Consider the following 15581-nt stretch of genomic DNA (forward strand, 5'->3'; position numbering starts at 1 on the left):
GGAAACAAATTCCTTGTGTGTGTAAACATACTTGGCGAATAAAGCTGATTCTGATTCTGATCACGACGAATGTCAACAGTTTTGGAGGACGTGATCCACCCGGATCAAGTCTGCGCCGTCCCAGGAAGGAGGATCACGGACAGCCTAGTGCTGATCCGAGACATCATCTGTTTTGCGAGAGACAGAAACATTCGATTATTAGTCCTAAATTTAGATTTTGAGAAAGCTTTTGATCGGGTCTCGCACCAGTACCTGTTCCAGGTACTGCAAAAGATGGGTTTCCCAGGGAGGTTTCTAGAGTGGGTGGGATTGCTGTATAAATACATCAACAGCAAAGTTCTTGTTAATGGGCACCTGACAAAAGCGATCAATATTCGCTCTGGCGTTCGTCAGGGGTGTCCGTTATCCCCACTCCTGTTCGCGGCTTGTATTGAGCCGCTGGCGCAGATCTTGAGAAGGGATGAATGGATCAGAGGATTTGACCTGCCAGGCGGACTGACGGCGACCTGTACATTATACATGGACGACGTTACGCTTTTATGTTCGGACGTTTTAGCGGCCCAGAGAGCATTGGACTTGACTGACTGGTACGGACGGGCCTCGGGCGCTAAGCTCAATCGGAGCAAGTCCGAGGCCCAGCTCTTTGGGCCGTGGGGAGACATACAAACCGACCTGGACGTGGATTTTAAAGAAACTGATATTAAAATTTTAGGCATCAAATTTGACAGAGAGGGAGGTGGACGGGGTAACTGGACTGACGTGTTAGGGAAAGTCAGGCAACGACTGGGGTTTTAGGGACTGAGACGAATGACAATCGAAGGCAAAGTTTTAATATTTAAATCTGTGATTTTACCTTTGCTTTTATTGTTGTGTTCTGTTTTTAGTCCCCCCAGACCTTTTATTTTACAGGTGGAGAGAGCGGTTTTTTATTTCCTGTGGGGGTCCAAGTGGGAGCGACTCAGAAGAGAGGTGGTGAAGAAAAGACCAGACAATGGAGGGAAGGGGCTCCCAGACCCCCACCTGTTTTTAACCAGCAAATTCACCGCACTACACATTACCTATGCGACGACCCCATCCAGAGAGAACAAGACGGCCAGCATGGTGAAATTCTGGATGGGGTCGTACCTGAGAAGATTGCGCATTTTAAAACCTGATCTTAGAACCCCAGTGGCTTTTAATTTGTCAAAAGAATATGATTTTATTAGAAAGTTTTTAAAGAAGTTTGATTTAGAAAAGGAGGATGTCACCATTTTAACTAACGCTAAATCCATTCTCTCTGTTGTGCAGGACCGAGAAGAAGTGAGTCCCGTCCCAGGCCTCACTCTGAGTGAGGCCAGAAGAGTGTGGAGGAACGCGGCCCACCCCGCCCTCCCGAACAAACTAAAAGATCTGACGTGGATGGCGGCTCATGAGATCCTCCCGGCCAGGGCCGTGATGCACTCCCGGGGGATGGCAACGAATCCCACGTGCCCACGGTTTGGGTGTGGCGAGCCAGAAACCGTGCGGCATGTGCTCTGGGAGTGCAGCGTGGCGAGGGACCTGTGGGCCAGAACCGGCCCGCTACAATGCCCGAGCCTACCAGCAGGGGAGGTCCACCCGCGAGTTTACCGGCTAGCGGTGAACGGGGTGGGTCAGGGTGTCGAAAAATTGCCAGCCGCCGAGTTCACTACGCTCTGGCTCACCCTTACCAGCGTGACAGCCGCCTTGTGGACCTCCCGCGACCTGTTGGTGGGGAAGCGAGTGACGGTGCCCCTGCGCGCGTTGGAGCGGCTGGCAACATCGTCGCGGCAGGAGGCGCTGCGTGTCGCCAATCGGAGGAGGGGGCTGGGGTCACACGCAGGGGGGTCCAGACCACCACGGGCGATGGCTCCCGTCAATGCACCGCCAATTGATCACGAGAAGGACGGAGCATCGGGCATAGGGTGAGGATCTCCGCTGAGCTGCAGAACGTGACACCGGACTCGACGGAGGAGCGGGGTGGTGCAAGGAGGACGAGGACTCACCCCGGTCCTGCAAAGAGGAGCATGTTTTACCTGCGTTCTTTTACCGGCCTTTTATTGGACTTTTTAAACCGATATTATTCTTCACTTTTAAAACCAAATGAACTTTTAACATACGAGAAATAAAGCTTGTAAATGTTCTTTTACCTGCGAATATTTTATGTAAACAAAAGCTTATATCAATTGTGAAAAGTATGTTTTATTGTTTTTTTATGTGAAGATGTGTATTAATTTTTGAAGGGAAAATTATTTTACATTTTGAATGAAAATTGTTTTAATTTTTGAATGGAAAATGTTGTAATGTAAGAAATTGTGACAATAAAACTTTTTCGAAAAAAGGAAAAAAAAAAGAAAAAAAAATCTGTTCTTATCATGGCGGAAAGCGACGTGAGAGGGCCGGCCCGGGTGGCGCGGTTGAAAAACTCTGTGAGAGTGGAAGTGCAACAGGAAGCAGCTCAGAAACGTCATTTGGATTTCTGCTTGGAATATCTTGTGAAGGAAGTTTTTCAAGGACTGCTCAAAGTACCACTGCAATCAGTTCTGTGCCTGCAGGACTTTACAAAAGCTGGATTTATGGATGTTACGTTCAGGGACATGACGACGTGCCTGGAGTTTGTTGCAACCTGGGATAGACACCAGCTTCACCCAGTGTTGGAGGGTCTCAGGTTAAGAGCATTATACATTTGGGAAGACATCCCAGTGACGGTCCATATGTATAACCCTTTTGTAGAGGAAGATGACATTAAGCAATTTCTGAAGAGATATTGCCTAAAAGTGGAAGGGGGACTGAAAATAATAAATAAATTTGGCATCTGGACGGGGCGAAGAAAGTACCAGGTGAGGTTCCGCCGGATGCATCTAGCCCTGGAGGGGTTGTGCAGCCACCGGGGACTTTTGCAATCGGGCCGCACCGAGGTTTCTTGTTTTACCTGGGACAGCCGCTAAGGTGCAGAAAGTGTGGGGAAATGGGACACACCAAAGCGGCATGTAACAGCCAAAAATGCCGGTTCTGTGGGTCACAGGAACATGAAGCAGCATGGTGCACTGCTCCAAAAAAATGTAGCTTGTGTGGAGAGGAGGGCCATTTGTATAAAGATTGTCCCTTGAGGAAGAAAACCTTTGCTGACCTCTTTACCGAGGACAGGGAAGGTGAAGAGAAAGAAGGAGAAGAGACCCAAAAAGCGGGTCCAAAGAACCAAACAGAAGCTTATGAGGTGAAACCATCAAAAAAAGCGGGAAAGCAGACACCCGAGAACAAAGGACAGGAGGGAATGGAAGGAGGAGCACAGTTGGCAGTAGCACAGGAGGCAGGACAGGAGGAGAGGAGAGCAGAGACAGAGACACCTGCTGGAGACAGGAGGATGGCACAGCAGCAACAGACAGAGGAGGAGCTACAGAAGGAAAGACAGCAGGAAGACATGGAGGTGCAGGAGCGAGAACAAGAGTTGAAAGATTGGGCAGATAGTATCTTCGAATCCATTACAGAGCCTCCGGAGGTGGTGACAGCGGGAAAACGACCATTCCCAGGAGAGGAGAGAGAGGGAGAAACGGAAGGGGAACCGGTAAGGCGGACACGGACGTTGAAGGGGAATAGGTATGAAGCATTAGAAAGAAGAGAAGAAATGGACGAAGATGCTTTACTGCCTAAGTAAAAAGGTAAAAGAAGCAAAATCTGAAAAAGAAACTGAATGGTAAGAACATTAAAAATTGGAACATTTAATGCCAGAGGATTGAAAAACACAAAGAAAAGAAATATGGTTTTTAGTTTTATAGAAGATTTAAGTTTGGACATTTGTTTGATTCAGGAAGCGCACCTAAAGGACTTGAAAGACATTAAAAGATTTCAAAAGGACTGGGGGAGGGGGAAATCAGTGTGGTCCATAGGAGGTGTACACTCCAGTGGAGTTGGGATTTTGTTTAAGGGATGGGATATGAACTTAAAACAAGTTATAGGTGGTGAAGTGGGGAGGATGGTTGGAGTAGATTTAAGTGTGGGGGGTGTAAAGTTGAGGGTGGTAAATATATACGGACCACAAAATCTAAAAGATAAAAGGTTTTTTTATGAAGATGTCAAGCTATTAGGTGCCACAAGTAATTTTTTGGTTATGGGGGAGGACTTTAATATTAATCTGGCGGGAGGAGGAGATGAAGCAGCAGGAATAATGGAAGATATAATAAAAACACATAAGCTAATGGACATAGGGAAGGAGGTAGGAAGGAGAATGACAGGACCAACGTGGAGGAATACAAGGGGGGATGAAAGTAGGCTGGATGGGATATTCGTGAGCAGAAATATAGAAGTGGTGGCAGGAGAAACAAGAAGTGTGAACTTTTCAGACCATGACCTGGTGATGGCTGAGGTGAAAGTGGGGGGAAGAAAATATGGGACAGGGTACTGGAAATTAAATGTAAAAATATTAGAGAAAAAGGGGATAGAAGAGGAATTTAGAGAGTTTTGGGAAGGGGTTAGGGGCTTAAAGGGACTATGTGATGGAATTATAGAGTGGTGGGAGATAGCAAAGGAAAGAATCAAGCAATGGGGGCTATGGAAGAGTAGGGAGAGGATAAAGGAGGAAAAGGGGAACTTAAGGAGAATGTGGGGGGAACTAGCGAAAGAAAAGGAGAAAGAGAACGAAGGGAAGGAGGTAGACAAAGATAGAGTAGAAATAGTACAGGGACAGATAAGGAAGATATATGAAGATAGAGCAGAGAAGTACATGTTAATGGCAGGACAAGAGTTTAGGGAGAGGGGGGAAAGAGTAGATACTTATTGGATAGGGAAAGCTAGAGAAAGGAGAGAAGAGAGAGGAATAGAGGGAATAAGGGATGAGCAGGGACAGCTAAAAGTACAAAATGAGGAGATGCTGCAGATAGGGACAGAGTATTATAGGAGGTATTTTAGGGAGAGGGAAATGGAGGTAGAAGTAGGACAGGAATTTATAAAAGGACTAGAAAAGGAGGTGCCTAGCGATATCAAGCAGGAAATAAATAAAAGCATAAGGGAGGAGGAGGTGAAGGAGGCAATAAAAAGCATGAAAAAGGGTAAGGTACCAGGGATAGATGGTATACCGGGAGAGTTTTATAAAAGGTTTAAAGAAGTGGTAAGCGGAGACTTAACAGAAGTGTTTAACAAAATACTGGAGGAAGGGGAAATGAAAGGAACAATGGCGACAGGGGTAGTGACGCCAATATACAAAAAGGGGGAAAGGGAAAATCTAGATAACTATAGGCCATTAGCGATGTTGGGGGTGGATAGCAAAATAATGGCGAAAATATTGGCAGGGAGGTTGAGGAAGGCACTGCCACATGTCATCCATGTAGATCAGACATGTGGAATAGAAGGTAGAAGCACGAGGTGGAATTTACAACTCATCAGAGACGTGGTGGCGTGGTCAGGAGACCGAAAGCTGCCATTGATGGTGGCAAGCTTGGACCAATCGAAGGCGTTCGACAGGGTGGATAGGGAATTTTTGTATAGGGTAATGGAAAAGATGGGAATGGGAGTAAAACTGATTGGATGGGTCAAAACAATGTACAGGAGGACGTACAGCAGAGTAAGTTTGAACGGGTATCTAGGGAGGAGTTTTGAGACAACGGGGGTATATTACAGGGGTGTCCGTTGTCGCCTCTCCTGTTTATAATGTGTATGGAGCCGCTGGCGGAAAAGATTAGAAAGGACAGGGAGATAGTAGGGGTTTTGGTGCCGGGAGCAGGTGGATATAGGGTAAAGATAACGCAGTATGCAGACGATTTGACAATTTTGGGTAGAACAGATAGGGATATAGAGAGAACATTGGACATAGTGGAAAGATTCGGGGTTGGGTCTGGGGCGAAATTGAACAGGGAAAAATCCAAGTTAAAATATTTTGGGACAGTGAAAGATAGGAAAGATTCGGTGGGAGGATTGAAGGTCAGTGAAGGGCCAATAAAGATTCTAGGGGTAAAATTTGAAAACAAGGGGGTAGCAGGGTTGAATTGGGGAGAGAGGTTAATAAAGATGAAACAAAAGCTAGGACTATGGACCGGGAGGAAATTGTCATATATAGGGAAGAGTCTGGTAATTAAAGCAGAAGTACTTCCCTTTCTGATGTACCTGGCATACATCTACCCACTACCAGTGAGTGGAAGGAGGTGGGTACAAAGGGAAGTATTTCGGTTTATGTGGGGAGGAAAGTATGAATATATAGCAAGGGAGATAATGTACAGGAAAATAGAGGAAGGGGGGAGAGGGGTGCTAGACATAGTATTAAAGTTGAACTGCATTTATGTGGCAAGAATAATGGCAGAGTTAGAAAAAGAGGGACAACACCCAGGGTGGTATTTTTTAAAACTATACTTTGCATACCAGGCACGGGGAGTCATGGAGTGGGATAATAGAGGTCCCAGGGCAGAGCAGCTGCCATGGCATTATGGGCAGGCTGTCAAATGGCTAAAGGTAAATAAAGAGGGGAAAGACAGAAACATATGCACGAACCACAAAAGGCTTTATGAGGAAGTCAGGAGTAGGAGGGTAAGGGAAAGTAAAAGAAGAATAGAAGCAGGAACAGTGTGGACCAGAATACAACCATTGGGGCTGGAAAACAGGTTGAAAGACATGAACTGGCAAATAGTGCACAGGAAACTACCAGTGAAAGAAATCATGTACAGACACGGAATTAGTAAGACAAACAGGTGTCCGAGAGAGGGGTGTGGAAGGGAAGAATCGATAATACACGTGTTTTGGGAATGTAATGTGGCTAGGGAAGTATGGCAGAAGGTTGGATCATGGTTGGAAAACATAGGAAAAGGGTTTAGAGTAACGTGGGAAGCGGTAGACAAAGGGTTAGGAGGAATGGGGAAGGGAAGAAGCAGATTCATGCTATGGCTAACAATAAGCCTGGTTAAGAGAGGGATATGGGAGGACAGACAGGTGGAGGTGAAGGGAGGGAAGGGAAAGGGAGTGATGGGGATAGTCAAGAAAGTCGAATGGGAAATTAAGACAAGAATGAAAGAAGATGAAATGGACTTGGGGTGGGAAAAAGGGAAGGAAAAGTGGGGGAGATTATGGGACATGTGTATGAAAAAGATATGATGATTAAAATGAATGTAATAGTGGTGTTGAAAAAGAAATGAAAATGAAAGTTCTGTAAATAGTTTGTAATGTGTGAAAATGTGTGTAAATAAACTTTTGTAAAAAAAAAAAAATCTGTTCTTAACGCATGATGGGGCTGCAAAAACGACTACAGAGATATTTTAACCTTTTAAACGCTGGTTTTGATTTTACTGAGGAAATTAAAGAGGTCAAAAATGAAATGTCAGTTTTAACCAATATTAAAACTAAAGGAATTATTTTAAGAAGTCGGGAGCAGGACATAGAGGAAGGAGAAAAGTGCACAAGGTATTTTTTTAAGAAAATAACAGAAAAAGAAAGAGCAATCACTGTTTTAAATGAAGGAGGAGAAGTTTTTAACAGCACAAAGCAGATTTTAAAAGTGATTGAGACATTTTATGAGACTCTTTACAATGAAAAAAACGTGCAAATAGAGACACTTGAAGAGGTTTTACAGTTTTTAGACAAAAGAATTGACAACGAAAATGTGCTTTTATCCTGAGATTTTAACATTTTAGAAATGCAGAAATGTTTTAAAGGTTTTAAACAAGGGAAGTCCCCAGGTGGAGATGGGCTCCCTTTAGAATTTTATAAAACCTTTTGGGATATTTTAGCACACGATTTATTGACTGTTTTTAACGAACTTCAAGGACTGGACAGACTCCCGGACAGTTTTAGGATAGGGATAGTTTCTTTGTTATACAAAAAAGGAGACAAGACTGACATTAGGAACTGGAGACCCATAACGCTTTTAAATTTTGATTGTAAACTTTTTAGCAAGCTTTTATCGAGTCGAATGTCGACTGTTTTAGAGGACCTGATCCACCCGGATCAAGCCTGTGCCGTGCCCGGGAGGAGGATCACGGACAGCCTAGTGCTGGTCCGAGACGCCATCTGTTTTGCGAGAGACAGAAACATCCGGCTGTTAGTTCTAAATTTAGATTTTGAGAAAGCTTTCGATCGGGTCTCGCACCAGTACCTGTTCCAGGTACTGCAAAAAATGGGCTTTCCAAGGAGGTTTATAAAATGGGTGGGATTGCTGTACAACGATATCCACAGCAAAATTCTGGTAAATGGGCACCTCACAAAAGCGATCAAGATTCGCTCTGGCGTTCGCCAGGGGTGTCCGTTATCCCCGCTCCTGTTCATTGCTTGCATCGAACCGCTGGCACAGATCTTGAGAAGGGACCAATGGATCACAGGACTAAGACTGCCAGGTGGACTGACTGCAACGTGCACACTATACATGGACGACGTTACCCTTTTATGTACGGACGTTTTATCGGCCCAAAGAGCACTCGACTTGACTGACTGGTACGGACGGGCCTCGGGCGCCAAGCTCAATAGGAGCAAGTCCGAGGCCCAGCTCTTTGGGCCATGGGGTGACTTACGACCAGACCTGGACGTAGATTTTAAAGAAACTGATTTAAAGATTTTAGGTATAAAATTTGACAAAGAGGGTGGAGGACGGGGAAACTGGACGGAAAAGATAGGGAAAGTTAGGCAACGACTGTGGTTATGGAGACTACGACGACTGACCATTGAGGGGAAGATTTTAATAATCAAATCTGTGATTTTACCTCTGGTTTTATTACTGTGCTCTGTTTTTAGTCCCCCCAGACATTTTATTTTACAGATGGAGAGGGCGATGTTTTATTTCCTGTGGGGGTCCAAGTGGGAGCGGCTAAGAAGAGATGTTGTCAAGAAAAAACCCAAAAATGGAGGAAAGGGGCTCCCAGACCCCCACCTGTTTTTAACTAGCAAATTTGTCGCCCTGCATATGACATACGCAACGACCCCATCCAGAGAGAACAAGACGGCAACCATGGTGAAGTTCTGGATGGGGTCGTACCTGAGGACTCTGCGTATTTTAACTCCCGATCTTAAAACACCAGTTGCTTTTAATCTGACAAAAGAATACGATTTTATCAAAAAGTTTTTAAAGAAATATGTTTTAGAGAAGGAAGATGTCACCATTTTTTCTAATGCACGTTTTATCGTCTCCTTTGTGCAGGACCGGGAAAAAGTGAGTCCTGTCCCAGGCCTCAGTCTGAGTGAGGCCAGACAAGTGTGGAGGAACGTGGCCCACCCCGCCCTCCCGAACAAGCACAAAGATCTGTTGTGGATGGCGGCTCATGAGATCCTCCCGGCCAGGGCCGTGATGCACTCCCGGGGGATGGCAACGAATCCCACGTGCCCACGGTTTGGGTGTGGCGAGCCAGAAACCGTGCGGCATGTGCTCTGGGAGTGCAGCGTGGCGAGAAACCTGTGGGCCAGAACCGGCCCGCTACAATGCCCGAGCCTACCAGCAGGGGAGGTCCACCCGCGAGTTTACCGGCTAGCGGTGAACGGGGTGGGTCAGGGCTTAGAAAAATTGCCAGCCGCGGAGTTCACCACGCTCTGGCTCACCCTTACCAGCGTGACAGCCGCCTTGTGGACCTCCCGCGACCTGTTGGTGGGGAAGCGAGTGACGGTGCCCCTGCACGCGTTGGAGCGGCTGGCAACATAGTCGCGGCAGGAGGCGCTGCGCATCGCCAATCGGAGGAGGGGGCTGGGGCCACACGCAGGGGGGTCCAGACCACCACGGGCAATGGCTCCCGTCAATGCACCGCCAACTGAACACGAGAAGGACGGAGCATCGGGCACAGGGTGAGGATCTCCGCTGAGCTGCAGAACGTGATACCGGATTCAACGGAGGAGCGGGGTGGTGCAAGGAGGACGAGGACTCACCCCGGTTCTGCACAGAGGAGCGTGTTTTACCTGCGTTTTTTTTACCTGGACTTTTTATTGAACTTTTTTCGGACATTTTAAACTGATATTACTCTTCACTTTTAAAAACAAGATTAACTTTTAACATACTGAAAGAAGCTTTTAAATGTTCTTTTATCTGCACTGACTTTTTACGCAAACAAAAGCTTTTAAGAAATTGTATGAAGTATGTTTTATAGTTTTTTATGTGAAGATGTGTTTTAAAATTGTGAGTGAAAAATGTTTTAAAATGTAAAATGGTGACAATAAAACTTTTTCGAAGGAAAAAAATCTGTTCTTAACAGAAACGAAAAAAGAAATCTGTTCTTATCAGTTTAATATCTGATATGTCCTCTACCCGAGGACCATATATTAAATGGATTTTTAGGCCCGGGAGTCGGAAGAGGGGCTTGCTCCACTTAATTTTTCCCCACCCTGTGTTTCTCCAGGCAAAGGCTGTGCTGCCTCGTCACCCACCCGATGACCCAAGGGCCCTTTTGCTGCAGGTTTTCGTCGCTCTACCTCGAGCCCTCTTCCTTGAGCGGCCGGTGGCCTACGGAGGCCCGGGCGACCGGCGAGCAGGGCTGGAGTTTCTCTTCATTCACGTACAAATCTTTCGCCTTTTACTAAAGATTTCCGTGGAGAGGAACGTTGACAAGTTCAACTTATTTTTTGAAGGCTTTGTCTTTGCAAAGCTGCTCTTTTGCTGGTGGAATGACAGAAGGTGTGTGGGCGTGAAGGCGGCCGGTCAGCGCCGTCCACTAGTCCGGGCCCTCAAAAGGTAGGGCCCGGGGCCCGGCGCCTATTTCAGGTTATCGCTTCTCAGCCTTTTGGCTAAGATCAAGTGTAGTATCAAGTGTTTTCTATCTTCGAAAGAAAAAATCTGTTCTTATCAGACTACAAACGATGAATGAAGGCAAGTCTAGGCCGGCCCGAGTGGTGCGGCTACGTCACACAGTGAGGATAGAGATGACAGAGGATGCTGGACGTGAGGACAAAGAGAAGTTTGGATGGGATTGGCTGGTTCTGCGGGTTCTGCGAGACTTTTTTGGACTGGCTCCGACAAAGATTTTCTGCTTGCAAGACTTTGCAGCTTCAGGCTTCATGGACTTGACGTTCGCCTCCTTCTCAGATTGCACAACGTTTTTCGACAAGTGCACTTGTTCCAAGGACCAAGATCTGCTACGAGGAATCCGCTTCACTCCTCTCTTCGCCCTGGATGAGGTTCCTGTGACAGTACACCTGTATAATCCCTTTGTGGAGGATGAGGTCATCCGGATGTTCCTTGGTCGATACTGTGCTTCGGTTGCTACAGGGGAGAAGATCCGAGGACGTCATGGGATATGGAATGGGAAAAGGAGATTCCAGGTGAAGCTCCGTGTGGATCCAGCAATGCCCGGAGGGCTGGTTCACCCCCCAGGCAGTTTTGCCATTGGGCCGCACTTTCCTCCATTACCCAGGACAGCCCCTGTACTGCAGGAGATGTGGTGGCCTTGGCCACACAAAAGAAGCTTGCACTGGCCAGCGATGCCGCTTCTGTGGGGCTGAGGACCATGTGGCCGCCAACTGTGGGGTGCCTAAAGCTTGCAGCCTGTGTGGAAGTGGAGAGCACCTCTACAGGGAGTGCCCTCGGCGGAGCAGGTCCTTCTCCAGCCTCTTTGAGGACGGGCCAAGGGAGACCAGAAAGCCAGAGAACAAAGTCGGGCAAGGCGCCAGCAGGACGGAAGCGGGGGCCTCGACCTCGACCACAGCACCAGCAGCGGAAGCAGATCAGGCACCAACAGCGGCAGCGCAAGCCCAGCCTACTACTCAAGTGGAGGTCCATCAGCAGCCACAAGAAGCTGATGGCAACCCCCCACGGCAACAGGAAGAAGTGCAAGCGGACCCAAGCGAGGGTAAAGATCCAGGTAGGGAATCACCCAGAAAGGACCCCAAGCAACCACAGACGCAAGAGGACCCACCACCGGACCCAAAGATGGGATCCTGGTCTCCCCTCAGCTGGGCGGATGCCCTCGAGGACATGGACCTTGTCCCCGCCGGAGTGGGCGGGAAATAGCATCCTGGAGAGCCTGGCAATGGAACATGACCCAGAACAGAGCCCGATGGCGGGTTCCTCCAAGGTTCGAACCACAAGGGGAGCAGAAGACGCAGAGGAAGACCGGGGGCCTAAACGCGTCCGGGTCAAGGAGGGGCGGGAATTCGACATCCTCTCAGTGGGAGAGATTGGAGGTGCAGCCCAGCAGACTGACAATGAAGAGGATCAACAGGCCATAAGACAGTCACCCCTGTGGTGGAGCAGAGAAGCCGAGAAAGATCCAGAAAAAGAAGAGAGGGAAACTGTTTGGACACAAGTGCCGGCCAGGCGGGTGGGGAGAGGTAGGGCAAGAAGGAAAGAAGAAGGAAATGGGGTGGACTAAAGGGTTCTCTCACTTTAGGCTGTACAGAGGAGGGGAGATTAAGGTGGAATGGAGGGAGTTCAATAGGGGGAGTAGGGGTGGAAGGTGATATGAGGTGACAGGGGAAAATGGTAGCAGCCCATTTACAGGGTGGGTGGGAAGGAGGAAGGAAAGGGAGGGAAGTTTGGAAGGGAGGAAGTATAATGGGAAAGAGAGCAATGGGAGAGACGTTTCTTTGGATTCCGGTTTGTGGGTTTTAATTTTCGATATGAATTATGGGTAAATTAACGGTCGCTACCCTGAATGTCAGGCGAATTAGACAAGAAACGAGGAGAGTAGCGACTTTTTTTAGTTTACGGAATGAAAATTTTTATGTCATGTTTTTACAGGAGTGCAACATTGACTCAGAGTCCACCAAGAAAGCATTCTCGGAGGCCTGGAAATGGGGACCATCCGAGTGGGGGATGGGCACAGGGAGAGGTGACGGGGTCGGAGTTGTGTTTAACTCCCATGAGTTTCGGGTCACAGCGGTCCAGACCACTGCCCCGGGATGAATCCTATGTGTAGACGGGTCGTGGAGGGGCAACAAGGGCCCAGCTGACAGATGTATACAGGCTGGTCGAGCCTCACGCCAAGGGTAACACCTGGTGTAACTCTAGAGGACACTCTTCCAGGCTTGACCTTTTGTTTGTGTCCGATGACACAAAGGTCTTGGGCTACAGTCAATCTCCATTTTGGGCATCGGACCACTGCCTGGTAAGCGTAAGCCTGCAGGTGGATGGGGGCAGCCCAGGCAGAGGCCTATGGAGAATGAATAGGTCTTATCTACAAGACCCAGCATTCTGCAAGATCTTCAGACTGCTTTACCCAGGCTGGAAAACTCTAAAAGCGTTATACGCCACACAAAGCGAGTGGTGGGAAGATCTCAAGCAGAGAGTTGCCACCCTCTGCAAATCGTGGGGACAAGAGAAGGCTAGGAAGAAGAGAGAGGGGCTAGAACAGTGGACAGGGAGCCTGAGGAAAGCTTGGCATGAAGAAGACCAAGGCCAGATCAGAGAGGCCAGCGAGGCCCTCAGAGCCTACTACGAGGCAGAGGCCCGCGAGTACTGCACTCAGGCGCAGAGATGTAAAGTGGAGAGGGACGAGCGTCCAACACGTTTCTTCTTCCAGACCATCAGGGAGCGGCGCAACAAGGCTCACTTTGAGGGACTGAGAGAGGGAACTCGCTTAGAGACCTCAAAAGAAGAGATGTTGCGTATAGCTAGAGAATATTACAGGGACCTATTCAAAACCAGGACTCTGATAGAGGGGCTAGCAGAAATTTTTTTGGAAATTGTAGGGGACCGGATAGCGGAGGAAGATAAACTAGAACTGGAAGAGGAAATTACGATGAAGGAAATAGAGAGCGCTATGCTCTCCCTCAAGTGCAGCGTGGCCCCAGGCGGAGACGGCTTACCCGTGGAGTGGTACCGGGTCTTCTGGCCTCTAATCGGGCCGGACCTGGTGGAAGTCTACCGGGAGGCTAGAGAGGAGGGATCCCTGCCCCAGTCAGCCAGAACCGGATTTATCACACTCTTACACAAAAAAGGTGATAAGGTAGAGCTCAGCAATTGGAGACAAATCACTCTACTTACAGCAGACTATAAGATCTTAGCAAAGGTGCTGGTCTTGAGGCTCGGAAGGGTTATGGCAGCAGCGGTTCACCCAGACCAGACATGTGGGGTTCCAGGACGCACAATCGCCATGAATCTGGCCCTAATTAGGGATGCGTTGGCCTGGGCGAAACAACGCAAGGTGCCGCTTGCCCTCCTGAGCCTGGATCAGGAGTAGGCTTTTGACCGAGTCAACCAGGCCTTCTTGTTTGCTGTACTGGAGAGAATGGTCTTTGGTCCGAACTTCCTTGCAGCAGTCCGCCTGTTATACAGCGGAGCGGTCAGCCGGGTCGGAATAAATGGAAATTTTTCAGGGTTGGTTGAGCAGAAGGAAGGGGTTAGACAGGGGTGTCCCCTGTCGCCCCTCCTGTATGTAATATATCTGGAACCACTGGCAGAACGACTAAGGAGGGAGGACACCTTCACGGGTCTCCATATCCCCGGAGGGAGGGGCCGGAGAGCAAAGGTGTCAGTCTATGCAGACGACATGACGCTGCTCCTCAGTACAGAGGAAGATTTCTGTGTGGCAGGCAGAGTCCTGGGAGAGTTCTCCGATGCCACGGGGGCCCGCATCAACCGGAACAAGTCCTCGGTCCTGTTTGCAGGAGCGTGGGCTGGAAGGACGGATGTGCCGGGAGGTTTCTCCCTGTGCCAGGATGGGCTAAAAAGCTTGGGGGTGGTTTTCTGGAGGGAGGACTGTGCCCAGAAGAACTGGGACAGGGCCCTTGGAAAGCTACAAGCTAAGGCCGAACAGTGGAGCAGGAGAGACCTCTCACTGACAGGTCGGGTGCTGGCCGCAAAGGCGGACCTCCTAGCAGGCATAAACCATCATGCCTTCATGTTCCCCGTCCCCTTCTTGACAGGTAGACGCCTGGAGCGCCTGATTTTCACCTTTGTCTGGGGTGGGAGGTGCGAGCAAGTAGCACGCACTACAATGTACAGGGAGAGAGAGAAAGGGGGCAGAGTGGTGCCCAGTGCCCCACTGAAAGCGCTGGCACTGTTCATGGCCTTCCACGTGCGATTGGTGGAAGCGGCGGAGGGCCATATATCACACCTGTTCGCTAAATTTTGGCTTGCCTTTGAGCTGCGTTCAGTAGCCCCATGGAGAGGGACGGCGCCATGGTCGACGGACCGTCCATGGCACTACCAGAGGGCAGCCAGCTTTATACGGGATCATCCATGGTGCCTTAAGGATGGCATCGTCTTTGACCACAGGCGCCTATATAAAGGTTGGCGGGATCGCCACGTGGCACAGGTGGCAGGGGAGCTGGTCGGGGCTCTGAGAGCACCAGAGGTAGATTGGGTGGCCCTACAGCCCAACTGGCTAGACGGGGCAAGTAAACACCTGCATTGGCTGGCTGCACTTGACCGTCTAGCGGTCAGGGAACGTCTATATCGGCATGGGTCAGCCCGAACGCCACTCTGCCCAGTAGGGTGTGGAGGTGAGGAGACGGTCGAACATGCCCTGTGGTCTTGCCCTGTCGCAGCTCAATTCTGGGGCTGGATCATGGAGTGGTGGCATCTCAAAGGCGAGCAAACAGTCTTGGACAGAGACCTGATACTCTACGGTCAGGGCCTGCGAGCCCTCAGTCCGCAGGAGAGAAAGGTGGTATGGACCATGGTGTCTGTGGCAAAATGTGTTGTCTGGGGCACCAGGTGCGAGTGCCTCAGAAAAACAGACCCCCAGGTGAGCCCT

At 48.9% G+C, this 15581-nt stretch overlaps 1 non-coding gene and 2 pseudogenes across 1 annotated transcript; all 3 read left to right on the forward strand.

The window, feature by feature from the left end:
- The first annotated feature begins 10125 nt into the window (after positions 1 to 10125).
- On the forward strand, positions 10126 to 10276 carry LOC134312664 (U2 spliceosomal RNA; annotated as a pseudogene).
- Positions 10277 to 10419: 143 nt separating this feature from the next.
- LOC134312933 (U5 spliceosomal RNA) lies at positions 10420 to 10534 on the forward strand. Its single transcript, XR_010011846.1, has one exon. It is a non-coding gene; the product is annotated as a U5 spliceosomal RNA (small nuclear RNA).
- A 117-nt stretch (positions 10535 to 10651) lies between these two features.
- LOC134312699 (U2 spliceosomal RNA) lies at positions 10652 to 10740 on the forward strand (annotated as a pseudogene).
- The last annotated feature ends 4841 nt before the right edge of the window (positions 10741 to 15581 follow it).

The sequence above is a fragment of the Trichomycterus rosablanca genome, chromosome 4 (genome assembly GCF_030014385.1).
Source record: "Trichomycterus rosablanca isolate fTriRos1 chromosome 4, fTriRos1.hap1, whole genome shotgun sequence".
Taxonomy (NCBI): Eukaryota; Metazoa; Chordata; class Actinopteri; order Siluriformes; family Trichomycteridae; genus Trichomycterus; species Trichomycterus rosablanca.